Source organism: Typopeltis vanoorti, chromosome 8 (genome assembly GCF_054136105.1).
Source record: "Typopeltis vanoorti isolate ZY-2024b chromosome 8, IOZ_Tvanoo_1.0, whole genome shotgun sequence".
Taxonomy (NCBI): Eukaryota; Metazoa; Arthropoda; class Arachnida; order Uropygi; family Thelyphonidae; genus Typopeltis; species Typopeltis vanoorti.
This window is the reverse complement of record NC_143556.1, coordinates 33,765,982-33,783,374: the sequence shown is the minus strand read 5'-3', so window position 1 is coordinate 33,783,374 and position 17,393 is coordinate 33,765,982. Positions and strand designations below refer to the sequence as shown.

Below are 17,393 nucleotides of genomic sequence, written 5' to 3'. Positions count from 1 at the left end.
ATTTCATATTTTTTCTCTAACGTAATTGCTTTTGTTTGTTTCTTTTGCTCATTTTCTGTTTTTGCACTGTTGCTTCTTTTTGACATTGCTGGAAAAGTGAAAGGGTTATAGTTAAAAAACAATATAACAAATCAGGTGTAATTGGAGAAAACTAAGAATAACACATTCGCATCGCCAAGGCTTGTGAGTGACTGAGGCTCGTTATAACTGATCATTACGTCATTACATACTGCATAATTCCTCATACATATCCCTAATCACCCTCACTGCACACAATTTAAAATAAAAATTCCGATCCAAAAAATTTGTAAAGTGGGAATTCGTAAAAGGAGAACTACTTGTACAGCCATTTAGTCACCAATAAATATTTCATCCTGTTTGCTTTTATTTCATACGTGATTGCTTCAAATGCACTACCTCCCTCACTTTATCTTCCTAATCCTGGGTATTAGGAAGATAAAATCCTAGCTGAAATTCTACCATTGTTGATTGTCATATTCTATTATTATCAGCATCCTCCCTCCCTACACACACACACACACATACCCAGTACTATGGCCATCACTACTCATTAGGATAATGGCATACTTAACCTGCAAGTTCCTAATTCTTTAAAAAAAATTAAAAATTAAAAAATATTTTAGAAGTATTTTTATAAATATTTGCTTCTCAAGGATTCAAAGAACATACAGGATTGAAGCCTGCATTATTTAATGATTTATTCCTATTTACATTAATGACTGAATGTGATCAAGTAACTGTGAATTTTGTAGATATCTTATCAATAAAATAAACATTCACAGAAATATGAATGCATAAAACCATGCATTTCTGACAAATTTGGTTGATAAATAATTTCATACATAGTACCTGTCCCAAAACATATTTTTCCTAATTTCAAAATTTTTATCATTCATATTTTTTAAATGCATGCTACTTAATTTAACTGAAGATTTTAATTATATATTTTATTCAATGAGGTGAAATAAAATTCATTCATTACATTAGTACTTACTAGCATTTCTGGTGATGACATGTGAATGCCCCTTATTTATTAATTTATTTTAAAATTATTTTAGTTATTATTCTTATTATTACCCTAAAACCCCATGGGGTCAAAGACTCCTTCCTCTAGGAGGTCCTTTTGTCATACACACAACTCATCATACAGTGCCTTAAACACAATCAAATTCTGCAGCCACCACACTCTCAGGCAAGACATTCCAATCATTCATAACTCTGCATACAAAAAACCTGCTCCTCACTCCCTTGTTCATGCCCTCATTATACAGCTCCCAGGGATGACCTCTTGTTCTCCCACAGTTTTCTGTAAAATCTCTTAAACACTGATTCTATAAACAACCCCTTACTACCTAGTAGATCTCTATCATATCCTTTATCTTCATATCTTTTGGAAATGTCCCCTCTACATTTTAGATCCTTATCCACAATCATCACCCCAAGATCTCTCATTTCCACCACCCTCAACAATATATCCCCACCAAATGTAAATTCTAAATCCCACCTTTGTTTCCCAAATTTTAAAACCTTGCATTTTGCAATGCTGAACTGGAATTCCCACTCCTTTATTCATTCACTCAATCTATTCAAGTATTCTAGTAAGACCACAAGATATGCTCGACTCTTCATAGTTTATCCCAACTTTTGCACCATCTGCAAACAACTGAATATCCCCATTCAAATCTTTGTCAATATTAAGATACAGTTCAAACAGCAATGGCCCTAAAACAGACCCCTGAGGTAAACCACTAGTGACTTTCCTCTTATAGGATATTGCTCCTCCATACGCAACTTACTGATACCTATCAAATAGTCAATCTCCGATCCAATGCACTAATCTAACATCAAACCCCATCTGCTCTAGTTTGACTATCAATTTATCATGTGGTAATCGATCAAAAGCATGTGCAAAATCTAAGTATACTACTGTATTTTCTCTGTTTTTCTATATATCTCTCTCTCCTGTTTCCAGTGAAGTCATCACCTTATTGTAATAAGTAAGTAGATTACTAAAGCATGATCTCCTTTTAGCATATCTATGCTGTGCATCAAAGATAATAACATTGTTGTCAACCCAATTCTGAATACTAGTTCTCAACAGCCTCTCTAACACTTTAACCACAACATCTGACACACAGATAGCCTTATAATTTGATGCTTGAGTTCTTTCACCTCCCTCATGAAGTGGCACAATCTTTCCCCCTCCTTCCATTCCTTTGGAACTCAACCCAGTGCAAGACTCATATTAAACAAATATGTCAGGCAGATTCCAACTCCCTGGCATATTCCTTCAAAATATATGGTGATATATTATCAAGTCCCACAGCCTTATTAATATCAAGTTTCTTCAATTCCCCATATACCTCTTGCTCACTTACAGTTAGTCTCTCCTTCTCATCATCATCAGACTGCTCTCAAACTCTCCATGATGTCACATTCACAAGACTGAAAGATCTTTATGAACTGCTCATGAAGTATCTCAACTATATCCTCCACAGCAATAAGTAACTGACTTATTAATTATAGACTTATAAGCAGTGGTGAGCTATAAGGGGCTTGCGCGAGCCCTTTGTTAAATTTTTCTCAAATTTGCAAGCCCCTTGTTCTTCTTGTTTAATAATCTTGTAGAACTAGAAAATACCACTGCAGAATGTATACATGCTACTATAATTGCTACTTTTAAATTCATATGGATTTTCTGATAACTATTTAAAAAATCATGTCACTGCATTTTGTTCTGATGGAGCAAGTGTAATGTTAGGAAACAAATCAGGTGTTGCAATCAAACTTCTACAAAGATTTCCCAACATTGTGATTTGGTATTGCGTAGCTCATCGATAAAAAAACATTAAAGAAATAAATCATTTTGAAATATTTATGGATAAATTATATGCTTTTTATCATCAATCCCCAAAAAATCAACAAGAATGAAATGCGATTGCAAAAGACCTTAGTATCAAAATTTTAAAGATCAACTGTGTGTTTGGACCACGATGGGCAGCTTGCAGTTTGAGAACAGCTCTTGCTGTGTGGAGAAATTACCCAGTTTTATGCATTTTGCATCAAACAATTAATATAAGGCTTTTAAAACTGACTTCTCAATTTGGAATTTTTAAAAGATCTAGCATTAATGATTGATATCCTACAGGAATTATCATATCTGTCAGAAGTTCTACAAAGTTGCAATATAAGTATTATAAAGGCTAAGTTAGCACCCCCCTTTTTTTTTCTCGACAATGCGAGCCCTTTGTTAAAATTCCATAGCTCGCTACTGCTTCTTCTTCTTCGTCTATGATCTCTTATGCTTTTAAGCGTCGAGATTTTGCCAAAGAGATTTCCATGCCGTCCTGTCCAAGGTTTATTGTTTTGCTTCTTTCCAGTTAATTCCTTTCTTTTCCAATTTTTCTTTAATTTCCTTTTGCCAACCTTTCCTGGGTCTGCCTATGTTTCTTTTTCCTATTTTCTGGCTTTCGTATACAGTTTTTGCTATTCTTCCTTCTTCCATTCGATTGAGATGTCCAAACCATCTCATTTGGGCTTGTGTCATGAATTGATTCAGAGGTGCAACTTGAAGGCTGTCTCTTATGGTTTGATTTCTTATTCGGTCTAGTCTTGTTTTTTGTGCCACTTTCCTGAGATATTTCATTTCAATTGTTTGTAGTTTATTTCTGTTTCCTGTTGTTAAACACCAAGACTCACAACTGTATGTTAATGTTGGTAGAAACACTGAACGGTACACTGCCATTTTGGTATTTTGAGTGACTTCTTTCTTATCTAGGAGTGGGCCTTTCATTGCATAGAATAGCTTTGTTCCCCCTCTTATCCTGTTGTTAATTTCTGTGTCTAGTCTACCATCTTCTTGTATATATGATCACAAGTATTTGAAGGAGTGAACTTGCTCCAGTTGGTGATTCTCTATTTTTATTATGTGTTTTTGTTGGTTTCTAGATATGATCATTGTTTTAGTTTTGTTTATATTTATGGTCATATTCCTTTTCTTTGTTTCTTCATACCAAATGTTGATATTGTACTGCAGATCTTCAGCTGTATTTGCTAGAATCACTACATCATCTGCAAAAGCCATATGTGAAATCCTGGTTTTTTTCAGTTTCCTGTATCCTAAGTGGAATTTTTTTGTTTTTGTTTGGCATGCCTTTAAAATTTCATCCATTACTATGATGAAAAGAAGAGGGCTGAGGATACAGCCTTGCCTCACTCCTACATTTGTTTCAAATTCTTTTGATCTATTATTACTGCTTCTTACATAATTTCTATTACTTTTGTAGAGGCTTTGTATGGCTGCTATTAAGTTATCTTGTATCTTGTTTTTCTTTAATGTTTGCCATATTAAGTGTCTGGGAACTCGGTCAAAGGCCTTTTCAAAAACTATAAAACATGTAGTTCTTTTCCATATTCCAATGTTTTCTCTGATATTTGTCTAAGACTGAAGATAAGATCCTGTGTGCTTCTATTTTTTCGAAAGCCATATTGCATTTCATCCAGTGTGTCCTCTATTTGATTCCTAAGCCTCGCTTCTAAAATGCAGGTATATAATTTTCCTGGAACGCTTAAAAGCGAAATTCCTCTATGGTTTTCACATTTGCGGTTGTCTCCTTTCTTAAATATAGGGATTATTATAGCTACTTCCCAGTCTTTGGGAATAATTTTCTTTTTCCATACAACATTGAATAGGTGTAAAAGAAATTTTAAGGCTTTCATTCCTAAATTCTTTACCATTTCTGGTGTTATTTGGTCATGGCCTGCTGATTTGCCCAGTTTTATTTTATTTATTGCTGCTAACAGTTCATTTGCATGAATTTCTTCACTCTGATCTTCTATTTTGCTTGTGTGTCTTGCTCTTAGGGTTCTATTTTTTCTGTGTCCTGCATCTTCCAATAATTCTTGAAAGTACTGTTTCCATCTTCCCATGATGTCTTCGGAATTTGTGAGTAACTTTCCATCCTTATTTTTGATAAACTTTATGGGGCATTCTTTCTCTGACCTCAATCTTCTTAAAACATTATAGAAGAGTTTTTGGTTTCCTTTAAAATTTTGTTCTAAAGTATGTCTGAAGTCTTCCCAGCATTTTCTTTTCTCTGCTTTCACTAAGGTTTTAACTTTATTTCTTTGGTTGTTGTATAGTTCTCCATCAACCTGCAGCTTTGATGTTATATATCTCTTCCATAATTGCTTTTTCTTTTTAATTTCTTCTTTTAGTTCTTCAGTCCACCAGGGTGTTTTATGTTTCTTCTGTTTATTATTTAATGATACACCACAAATTTCTTTGCTTGTTTCTAGAAGAAGTGTTTTGAACCTGTACCATAGGTTTTCTACATCTTGGTCTTCATATATCTCTTTTTCTACTTCTTTCATCTTCTCTTCTATTTTACTTTTATACTCAATGGCTGTTTCTTCTTTCTTTAGTTTGTAGTTCTTTATCTTAACATTTATTTCCTTGCTACTTTTTCTACATTTTTCAACTTTTATTTTATGTATTGTTTCCAATACTAATAAGTAGTGGTCATTGCCTATTTCAGGACCTCTGTAGACTCTTGCATTTTTTGTATACTTCCAGTACGATCTGCTTATGATGGCATAGTCGATTATAGATTTTTCATTTCTATTGGGCTCTTCCCTGGTAAACTTATGGATTTCTTTATGCTTGAACATAGTATTCGCTATTACTAAATTATTTGTAAGGCAAAGATTTATTATTCTTTCTCCATTATTATTCCGGGTTATTTCTCCTTGTGATCCCAACACTTGTTTCGTTTCTTCATCTACTTGATTCCCTACCCGGCCATTAAGGTCTCCTAGTAGTATGATATGCCTTGAACTTCTTCAATTGTTTTTTGTAAGAGTTCGAAGAATTCATCTTTAATTTCTTTATTGGCATTATCATTTGGGCCATATGCAACAATTACAGTGAATACTTGGTTGTCTGATTTAAAATCTATAGTAATTGTCAACAACCTTTCGTTTATTAGTTGCCATTTAGTAATATATTCTTTGAGATCTGGTTTAATTATGCAAGCTACCCCTTGTTTTCCCCATTCTCTTGGGTTTATCCTGAATAGAAAAGTATATACCCATCTTTCATTTTCTGGCAACCTTGACCTTTCTTTTTTGTTTCTGTGGCTGCTAGCAAATCCAATCTCGATTTTTTAAATTCATCTATTAATTCGTTTTTTTTTCCATGTAGACTTTTAACGTTCCATGTTCCGTATCTCATGTACCTTTTTCCTCGCTTTGTCGTTAACCATTTAGGCAGTTCGGCTATCTCTTTGTTATTTCTTTTAATGAGTGAAATTTTAAGGTGTGCAGGGGATTAGCCTTCAGCACCCGAGTCTGGTGGTGAGGCTGCCACCTTCAAGGCCCCCAGACCGGCCTATGAGGGAAGTGCTATCCTTTTGGTCTGCAGGAGGTATTTTATTTCCCTCCTACCCTTCATAGTAAACTATGACGAGCCGTCCCCGATCTGCCACTAGGGGACGCGCCCGATGGGGGTTACAGGTGTCCCCACACGGGTGCTATTGCTTATAAGTACCATATATTATCGTGTATAATGCGAAAAATTTATGGTAAAAAATACTACTTAAAGTTAGGGGTTCACATTATATGCAGATCCTAAAAAAATATAACATCTTATTAGACCTGTATACACAATATATACTACCTAATGCCTATGTAACCAAATCTACTTGACCCACTTGCATTCGGCGACCGAGCGCAGCACATCGTATCTGCGCATAAAGCTACTTACATTACTGGCTTTATGCGCAGATATGATGCACGGTCCATCACCGAATGGTAGAGCACAATGGTAGGTATATCGGTTTAACCACAGTTCATTTTAAATATTATTTGTTAAACAAACCTAGTCTGAAAATGAGCCAACAGAAACATAAGCGTTCATCTTTTGAAGCAGGATTTAAATTGCGTGTCGTGCAGTCTGCAGAAGAACATAATAACAGTGTTGCTATGAGAGAATTTGGTGTAGCAGAGAGTAATATTAGACTTTGGCATAAGCAAAAAGACAGTCTTGAAAAAATCCCCAAAACGAAATGTGCCCGTCATGGAGATGTAGCATCCTTTCCAGAACTCGAAGAAGAGCTAAATGAATGGATTTTGACGCAAAGGCAAGATGGCATTATAGTAACAAGAAATGCAATTCGTTTTCAAGCTCTACAACTCAAGAATGGTAAATTCAAGGACACACCAGGTATTTCATCTTTTCTTGCTTCGCCTGGGTGGTGCAACAGATTTATGGAACGTAAAGCATTAACATTACGACACCGAACAAAAATTGCGCAGAAGTTACCAAAGCAGCTTGAAGAAAAAGTGGAGTCCTTCCATAAATTTATCATAAAATTACAGAAGTGTCACGGATATGAACTTTCCCAAATTGGCAATATGGATGAGATGCCCATGTACTTTGATATACCTGGGAATCGAACAGTAAACTCAGTTGGTGAAAAGGGTGTCTTCATAAAAACAACAGGACATGAAAAAACGCATTTTACGTTGTTCTAGCATGCATGGCAGACGGAACCAAATTAAAGAGAAAACAGTGATATTTAAAAGGAAGAAAATTCCAAAGCATATGAAATTTCCACCAGGTGTAATTGTTCTCGCCAATCAGAAAGGTTGGATGGATGAAGAAGGTGTACAATTGTGGCTGGATCAAGTATGGAACATACGTCCAGGTAGCTTGTTATGTCAACAAAGCATGCTAGTCTGGGATATGTTCCGGGTGCATTTAACAGAGGCAAGCAAAGAGAAAGCATGTGAGCTACGTACAGCCCTCGCAGTCATACCGGGTGGTCTAACTTCCGTTTTGCAGCTGCTTGATGTCAGCTTGTTATGTCAACAAATTGAATAAACCATTTAAAGATCGCTTATGTGAAAAATGGAGAGAATGGATGTCATCTGGTTTGGTGAAGATGACAAAGGGTGGGAATTTTCAGAAGCTTGAGATCACCCTAGTCACCAGCTGGGTTAAAGAAGCATAGGATTCGATACCATCTGAAATGATTCAACGCTCATTTCTTAAATGTGGAATAAGTAATTCAATGGATGGATCCGAAGATCACGTCATATATGAAAGCGAGGATGATGCACAACAAAATGGAGAGCATGAAGACGATAACGACAACTGCTAGACTGATGATGCAATCCCTACAGATGAATTTATAAATGAAATGTTTGATGACTCAAAAGATGAAGAAGAATTTAAAGGATTTTAACATTTTGTTTTAAAATAAATATTTCTTTCATTAATTCGTATTGTATTATTTATAATGTTATGGAAAAAGATTAACAGATCGCATTATACGTGAACATGGAATTTTAGGGCTAGTTTTCAAACAAAATTTCTAGTTCGCATTATACGCGATAATATACGGTAAGTAATAAATAAGTAACTATATCCTCCACAGCAGTTGTTCTTATACTATTTTCTCCAATCAATGTCATCCTTCCATAATCATTCTTTTTTTTTTTTTTTAATGGCTACATATTGAAAGAACTCCCTAGAATTTTTTTTTTTTTTTTGGCTTCATTAGCTAACTGCTGCTTGTACTTCATTTTACTACCCTTACCAACACCAAGTCATCCTCCTTGCCTGTTCTTTGTAATCCTCATGGAATTGATTATTATCACTCCTCTTATGCTGTCTCCATAATGCCTTTTTCTATTGTATTGCATGTTAATTTCATTCATCCATTTCACACTTACTTTATTTAACCTTCTGACCCTTGGAATACATTTAGGCATTACTTCTGCTAGACAGTTCTTGAATATTCCCCAAGATGTATTGATATCCTTTCCAGCTAGCTCCTCATTCCATACTACCTGAAAGCTGTTTCCTCATAATCACTATCCTTGTAGTTCCACAATATACCCTTTTCTCGCAGAAGTCCTCATACTGCTGGCAACCACCCAGGTGATCACTTCATCACTTTCACCAACTGGAGGGTGATTTGACACCTCATTTATAATTACATCCTTTGATGAGATGATCAAATCCAATACTCTCAAATCCTCATGTGCCCTCTGTTATATACTGTCTGAGATAGCTGTCCCTCAAAAACTCAAGAAACTCATTTTCTTTACCAGTTGCTATCTCATCATTCCAGTCTATATTGCCAAAATTAAAATTACCCATAATGACCATCATTTTCTTATTTGATTGGCTAATTTGATTATACATTCCATGGTCACTACCATCCACATTACCAGGTCTATAACAACATCTGACTAAGTATTTCATTCTATTCACCTCTATCTCACACCATACTGCCTCAAAAACCACTGGCACTATTTTCCTCTTCTATCTCTACCTTGTATGGACATAACTCTTTCTCTATCATCAATAGCACTCTCCCTTCCCTTTTTACCCTTTCTATCTTCACAAAACAAATCATACCCTTACATCTCTATTCCTGTCAAGATGTCCAACTCTTGGGAAGAACAGACTCAATTAATGCAACTATTTCATTTGCCTTGTTTCTTACATTTCTAGCATTTGTCTACAACCATTGCTCTCATTTCTGGATCTATAGCAAGTTCCACAGACACCACTTATTAGATGTGACTTCTCCATACTTAACTCGAGCCATTTCTCCTTATTCATCTTAGAACCTTCATCAAATCCAACTGTTTTTCCCTTGATCCTAGGTCATCCCTTCCCTTTTTGTCCAAACACACACACACACACACATCCTCTTGGAGCATGAACGTTTCTCACACTGTGTTCCCCTGTCCACCCTGAGCCTTCCCATTTTCCCTGTTTGTCTTGCACACTTGTTCTCTCATTCTCTATACTCATGCTATTCACTTCTTCATCATAACCACCACTTCAATCTCTCCTTTCTTAATTAAAATCTCACAATTAACGATGTATCATGCTCGTTTTACAAAAAATGTTGTTTAAGGGAAAAAAATATATAAAGAATTGTCACTGCTTGTAAAATTATCAAAAATCCATTGTATGTAATAACATTATTTTGAAACGTCAAACAAAATGTATATCGCATAAAATGTGCCATCATTGTGTCCTGATGTTAACACATTTAAAGATATGGAAATCTTGAGCAATGTGCATGCATTATACAAACATTTCCATGGAATCAAAAGATTTGTCAATGATATAATAATTTTGGAATGAAAATTTCCATAGATAAAACTAAAATGATGGCATTTTGTGGACAAATTCCAGTTAGAAGTAAAACAGTTATTAATAATAAAATAATAGAACAGATAAATACTTTCAGTTATCTTGGATGTGAAATATCATATGAAGGAGAAAAAGACATAAAATTAAAAACTTCAAAAACTTTCTACAGATTACAGGCTTGATAAATAGAACACTCAACCCAAATATAGTACAAAAAGAAACACGCTTGAAAATATACAATACTTTAGCAGTATCTACATTATTATATGGCAGTGAAATTTGGGCAATAAACAAACAAGATAAACAAAGAATAAAAACAAGTGAAATGAGATTTATGAGAAGAACTGCAAAATACACATTATTAGATCAAAAAAGGAATGAAGACATTTTAAAAGAACTAAAAACAAAATCAATAGAAGAGAAACTAAACAATTATAAACAAAAATGGATAGAACATGTAAACCGAATGGCCAACACCCGATATCCTAAACAAATACTAAATATAAGCCACTTGGAAAGAGAAACAGAGTAGACCTCAAAAAAGGATATTGGATGGATAATGAGACCGGAACAGACCAATATGGTCTATACCCATAATTAGCATTATGATGATGATGATAATAATTTGAAGAATAACTATAATCAATGCCAAACTTAGTGAGGAAACAGATGCTGAATAAATAGTTGAATTACTGCATGATTACTTGGCAGCATGTAACTGGGTTATATTAAGTGACAGCAAAACAACAAAGACTATGAAGGTAGTCTAGCTTGTTAATCATGTATATTTCTTCTGGCCACTTTTCCTGATTTGCGAGATGAAAACCAAGAACAGAAGTAATCAAAATGTAGATGTTCAGAATATGAAGAAATATCAATGTGAATACAGCAATGGCATCATACAAGATATTGGCACATACATTACAGGAAAGTGCAAGAGAAACAGTAGTGTCCCTAACCAGGCTATTTGTCTTAGAACAGGTGGCATTCCTCCTAGAAACTCGAGTTTTACATTCCATCAAAACAGCCAGAGAATACATGTGATTTATAGAGAAATATAATACTACACTACATAGCAACATACTAGTTTAAGAAGATGGTACCATACCTGCCTGTATAGGCCTCATGGCCTATATTATCATATGCTAAATATGCAAAATTGTCTTAGAACTGGCAGAATGCCAAGAGATGGACAAAAAGCTGGTGACTGGATAAGAGGGTAGACATCAGAGAATGTAAGAAGAGCAAAACAGTTTCATTACATACAAGAGATTGCAAGACTGACGTAGCAACTTGTAAACCAATTAATACCCCAGGAGTGACTAAAGTATTGAAAAAGTTTGTTAATGGCAAAATTTGAGAATTGGTGGATCAGAATATGACACTCTATGGGCAACAGCATAGCTTTGCAAAGAGGAGGTGTGCCTTAGTGATTTCCCCACTTTCTACAATAAGTGATAGCTAAGTTGGATAAGGGAAATGATAAGCTCACTTGCTGACAACAATGTGCTTTAAGTGGAAAAAAACTGAATTCAAATCTTGTTTAGGACGTGAAGAATTTTTAGGACTTTTCAACTAATGGTGAGAAAAATTAAGGTGGCATCCTAGAAACTCGAGTTTTTCATTCCATCAAAACAGCCAGAGAATACATGTGATTTATAGAGAAATATAATACCACACTACATAGCAACATACTAGTTTAAGAAGATGGTACCATACCTGCCTGTATAGGCCTCATGCACTATATATGTTAAATATATAATTAGGAAAATGGCTACTGCATGGCACTGCTAGATTTTACAAAGACATTTAATGGAATACTACATTGATATTACATAAGTTGTAGCACATGGAGATAGACAAGATGCCTGATGAGTAGATTAGATAAGAGGGAAGATGACAGATAGACAGACAGTAGTCTATGATGGAGTTCAATCAAAGAGAGCAAGTGACCAGTGGTATGCTACAGAACTCTGTACTTGGACTGCTGTTTAATTTGTATAGTAATGATGTAGAGAATTATTTGAGGGGGGGGAGATATCCAGCGGTTTGGTGATGATGCCAAATTGGTAAGGGCATTAGTTAATAAGGGTAGCTAGATTTAAATAGGGCTTAAAAGTGGTGCAAAGATTGTATTTCTTTACGATTCTGGATATTTTTTCTGATGTGCCTTGGACATAGGAAATGGTGATAGCATTACTAAAATATTTCTGAAAATAAGGTCTGGATTTGGGGAAGGACTGATTATTTTTCATATTGTGGGAACTGTAACCATTAGATAGAAAAGTGTGGTGTATATGATTGAGTTCTGTTGTAAGAGAGGTCTCATTGAAAAAAGTTTATAAGCTCTATCAGTTAGCGATTTTATGACAACTTATCATTGAGGGGGGGGGGGTTGATGAGAAAGTTTGTGAATGCATCTGCCTGTGTCAGTGGGTTTCCTATATACTGAAAAAGACAGGTTACCAAGGTATCTAAGAAAGGCCAGACTATTATTAGCTTCCTTTTCCATTGTAAATTGAATTCTAGGGTGAAGGCTATTATTACTATTATTACGGGTGACTCCAGGGAGTCCTTAGACTCATTGAGGGAGGCCCTAAACATCATGTCCACACAACTATTCGACATTCTCACGGTATCTATCATACTTTGCCTTGAACTCATTCACTGTCATAGCACCCACAACAGACTCTGGCAGCTTATTCCACTCATTTACCACTCTAAAAGTAAAGAACCCAGCTCTAACACCCTTGCTAACCACATTCTTGCCCAGCTTCCATAGATGTCCCCTAGTTCTCCCAACACCAGTCCTGATCTCAAATATATCCTCTAAATTAATCCTATAGAATCCCTTTAGCAATTTGAATGTCTCAATCATATCTCCCCTTTTCTGCCTATCAACTAGTTTCTGCAACCCACAAATCTTCAATCTGTTCTCATATGGTTCATTCCATAGACCTGCTATCATCTTAGTCACTCACCTCTGGATCCTCTCCACCTCCTCACCATCAAGAAGGAACCGAGGTGACCAAATCTGGGCACAGTAGTTGAGATGAGGTCTTATCAAGGCTCGGTACAGAGGAACAATAACATGCTTGTCTCTGTTCGTCAAAGTATTTTTCAGCAACCAAGTGATTTGATGAGCTGATTTTGCCACTTTTGCAATGTGTCCCCTAAACTTCATTTCCCTATCCACCAACACTCCCAAGTCCCTGGCCTCATCAATCTCCTGGAGTACAGTTCCACCAATGTGGTATACTGCTGCTAATCTTTTCACCCCAAAATGCATAACCTTACATTTTGTCACATTAAATTGACATCCATTCTTCTTAGCCCAGAACTCCAATCTATCCAAATCATCCTGAAAGATTTTGACATCTTCTGCATTCACTATTGCCCCACCTAACTTTGCATCATCAGTGAACAAATGAACCGTTCCTCTTAGATTTGTTTGCACATACTTGGATAAAGGATTAAACTAAATTTATTATTATTCCCTATGTCGTTAGTGAATAAATTAAACAGCAGTAGTCCAAGAACAGAACCCAAACTGGGTCACCTCAATAGGTGACCCAGACACATTAGAAAAGTATCTAATGTGTCTGGGCCATGAGACCAAATAAAAAATACATTATCTACATATCTCAACCAGATAGAAAGTTTAAGAGGGGCTGAGTCAAGAGCTTATTTTTCAAAATCTTCCATAAAAATATTGGCAATGGGGGGAGAAGGAGACCCCATAGAGGTAACCACTCTGTTTATAAGTTTGTTCTTCCAAGAGAAATAACGAATAAATAGCAAGTTTGTTCATGCAGCGATGCGTCTGCTGCAGTCTCCCATGTTAACAAAACAACCATTTGAAGAGAAAGAGTCCGAATTTCAAAATGGAATAATTCAAAATGTATTGATGAGCTATAATTTTCTTTGGTTGCATTGTTATACTAAAAAAAGTAAGAGACTGCCTGATATGCAAATTTTGAAATAATAGCTACCCTTATGGTAGCTTTTATTTATTTTATTTTATTTTATCTTTGGTGATGATGCCCTTACCAATTTGGCATCATCACCAAACTGCTGGATATCTCCCCCCCCCTCAAATAATTCTCTACATCATTAGCATACAAATTAAAAAGCAATCCAAGTACATGGACTGCTGTTTATGTGATAGGTGTATGTCATTACATTTAAAAATTTGCACATAGTGAATGACTTGAGAGAAAAGTGGCAAAATACAGTTACAAAGGGAAGGGGATAGACTATACGATGTTGCTTTGCCGAAAAGAGCTTAATACTAAACCTTATCAAATGCCTTGGAAATGTCAAGTACAACAGCAGAAATTTGTCTAAGCTTTCCCTTGGCATGTGTCCAGAAGCAGGCAACGTAGCCAAGGAGATCTGTAGTCGACCTTGATTAGGGAAATCTATCTGGTGGTCACACTCCAGATGTCAAAGAAGTTGACCATTTACGACTATCTCCATTATTTTAGACAACACTGAGGTGAGGGCAGTAGATCAACAAATTCATGGTAGACAGTCATCACTTTTTTTTTTTTTTTTTTTTTTTTTTGAAATGGCTATATATGAGCTTGCTTCCTTGCTTCCATGTAGGATGGATGCCAGTTGAGTAGAATATAGTGAATTCCTACGAGTCAAGATTCTTCTGCTGTCTTTCTTGCAGAAGTCCACAGGAAGACATTGAAACAGCATTCCAGGTAAAAGAGCAGGTGATTTGTCTTCATTGTCTATGCAGAAGTTGTGCGAGAAGAAAGATACAAGAAGTCAGGTGATGTTGCAATACTACCATATGTGTTAGAAGGAGGTGGAGACATAGATGGACAAAAGTTGCACCCAACAGCTTTTACAACAGACCAGAAGCTTTTAAAGAAATTTTCCAGGACATGACTGGACAGGAGAGAAAAAGAAGACATACCTGGAAGTTATGTAACAGTATGTATAGGTCATGAGAACTAGGTTTTTTGCATGTATAGTGATGAATTAGTGGAAAAGGTCACGAGTGCTTTGTCACTGAACAAGTTTAAGAGGGATATGATAGGCATCATGTGAATAATGATTAGTATGGGCCTTCGGCAATGAATCTTTGGACTCTATGGAAATGCAAGTACAGTAATAATAAATAATACAACATATAATATTAATGATAAAACAATATATCATTCAGTAAAACTGATAATAAAATAATAAAGAAAACATCCTTATTCAACATAAACTAAACATTTGAATGAAAATATAATCTACTGAAATAATAATTTATAGTATTAAACAATTCATAAAATCCAAAATTTGTTACTTTAATCACAAGCTCTTAGAATTAAAAAAGGGAATGTCATCAAACATGCATTAAACTATTACATTAAGAGGTTCATATAGAGTGGAGTGATTATCTGCAAACACTATATAACAACTTACAAAGACTGGCAACTTAAAGATTGTGATAGGTTGCTAAATTTTCTCCACTGTTTTTGAAGTTCTGTTAAAAAAAAAAAGGAACGGGGAAGGAAATTCTTAGATAAGTATATTTCATTAAGTAATACAATATGAATTAGCAGAAAATCAAATTATCCACTCTTACAGTCTAAGTAAATATCTCACGCAGATTTGCATATTTCTTGAAAGAAAATATTTTTCTAATTGACTAATACTAAATCAACTATTAGCTTACTTTATGTGGTTCCTACTCACAAAAAGTTTTTAGTAGACCAATAGTACATTTGTACTGTAGATGGCTAAGGACATTTTTATTTTTTCCCATTTTCATCAATTTATGTGTGTGCGTGCGTGTGTGTGTGTGTCATTTTTTTATTTATTTTTACATAGTCTGGAAACCCTGCTCAACAGCAAACATGAAACTTTTTCAAGCCACTTCAGGCTTCCAATAAGTGGTGAATTGGTCTCATACTGGGCAATGAAATTTATTTCCCTCCTTACTGTTAATTTCTAAACATTTTTTTTAAGATCAAGCAATGCCGTCAGCTTTCTATAAACATAATAATTCCTATACCGTAAACAAATAACCTCTCTCTCTCTCTTTTTTTTTTAAATAAATTAATCAAATAAGACATAAAAGATAAAAGCTGTCAAAGATAAATTTACAAATTGTTATGAACACCCTCGCACTTTATAAAAATGAAATCAACTTAGAGAAAAATTATTTATTGATAGCTGTTGTGTTCCATACACTCACAAAAAAAAAAATAAAATAAAATAATAATAAATACAAAAACAAATCTATTTTTTTTTATTCTAATTTAATTCTAATTAGATTAGACATTTTAGTCCTAATTTTTAGTCATAATAAACACAAAAGAGGTGCAAATTTCAGTCATTTAAATGTGTTCACAGAATAACTGAAGTTCACAGATAATTATATGTAATTCCATATACTTATCTGTGATGGTGGAATTACATATAATTATCTGTGAACTGAAGTTCACAGATAATTATATGTAATTCCACCATCATCAATCAACTCTTCTGACTCCATGGAAATCCATTATGATGATAAAATGGGTTACTTGTATTGCAACTATTATTTTAATTAAAAAAAAAAAAGTGCTTGCCTGCTTGTACACATCTAGTGAGAATTTTTAGTGCAGTAAAAAAATGAGAAGAAAGGTTTCAGATTGATTGTTGGTTTTATTTATGTAATGGTGATTCTATGCCATATTATGTGTTGTTAATAGTTTTTATCATATCGTTACCATTGGGACATTCTGATCATTACAAACACCTGTTTAGTCATAATGAAATACATCCAAAAAGAAGATGGGATACTTATGCTTCATTTTATCTCTAGAAAGTATCAGTAACAATCTGAAAATGGTTCAAGTACTGACAGCCATATTTATCTTTGAAATTAGTAAAGATAATCAACAAGTTTAGAAAACTGTTTACACACAAATCAAAATTTAAAAAAAAAAATGGAAAGAACAATTCGCTCACTGTTACTGCAGTAGTAGTATTCTATCAAACTAATCAATTTAAATCTATTTCTGATTTTATATATATACATAGAGAGAGAGAAAGAGAGAGGGAGGAGGAAACTGCATATATACTGTATATTTAAGCTACTTTCACAGCTTAAACATGTAATAAAAATTATAGAGAATTTTATTCAAAAACTCCAAGTGAGTGAACATCTTATAACCATACACAACAGTATTGATGAGAGATTTAA

General features: G+C 34.7%; 1 protein-coding gene across 2 annotated transcripts in view; it reads right to left on the bottom strand.

Annotated features, from left to right (window-relative positions):
- The window catches only part of Sin1 (SAPK-interacting protein 1), a 316,670-nt gene that overhangs the window by 208,448 nt on the left and 90,829 nt on the right, over positions 1-17,393 (bottom strand). For both annotated transcript variants that reach the window (XM_090397180.1, XM_090397182.1), the window contains exon 4: positions 15,626-15,686. The gene's annotated coding sequence lies outside the window, so the exon portion shown is untranslated. The remainder of the gene's footprint in view (positions 1-15,625; positions 15,687-17,393) is intronic.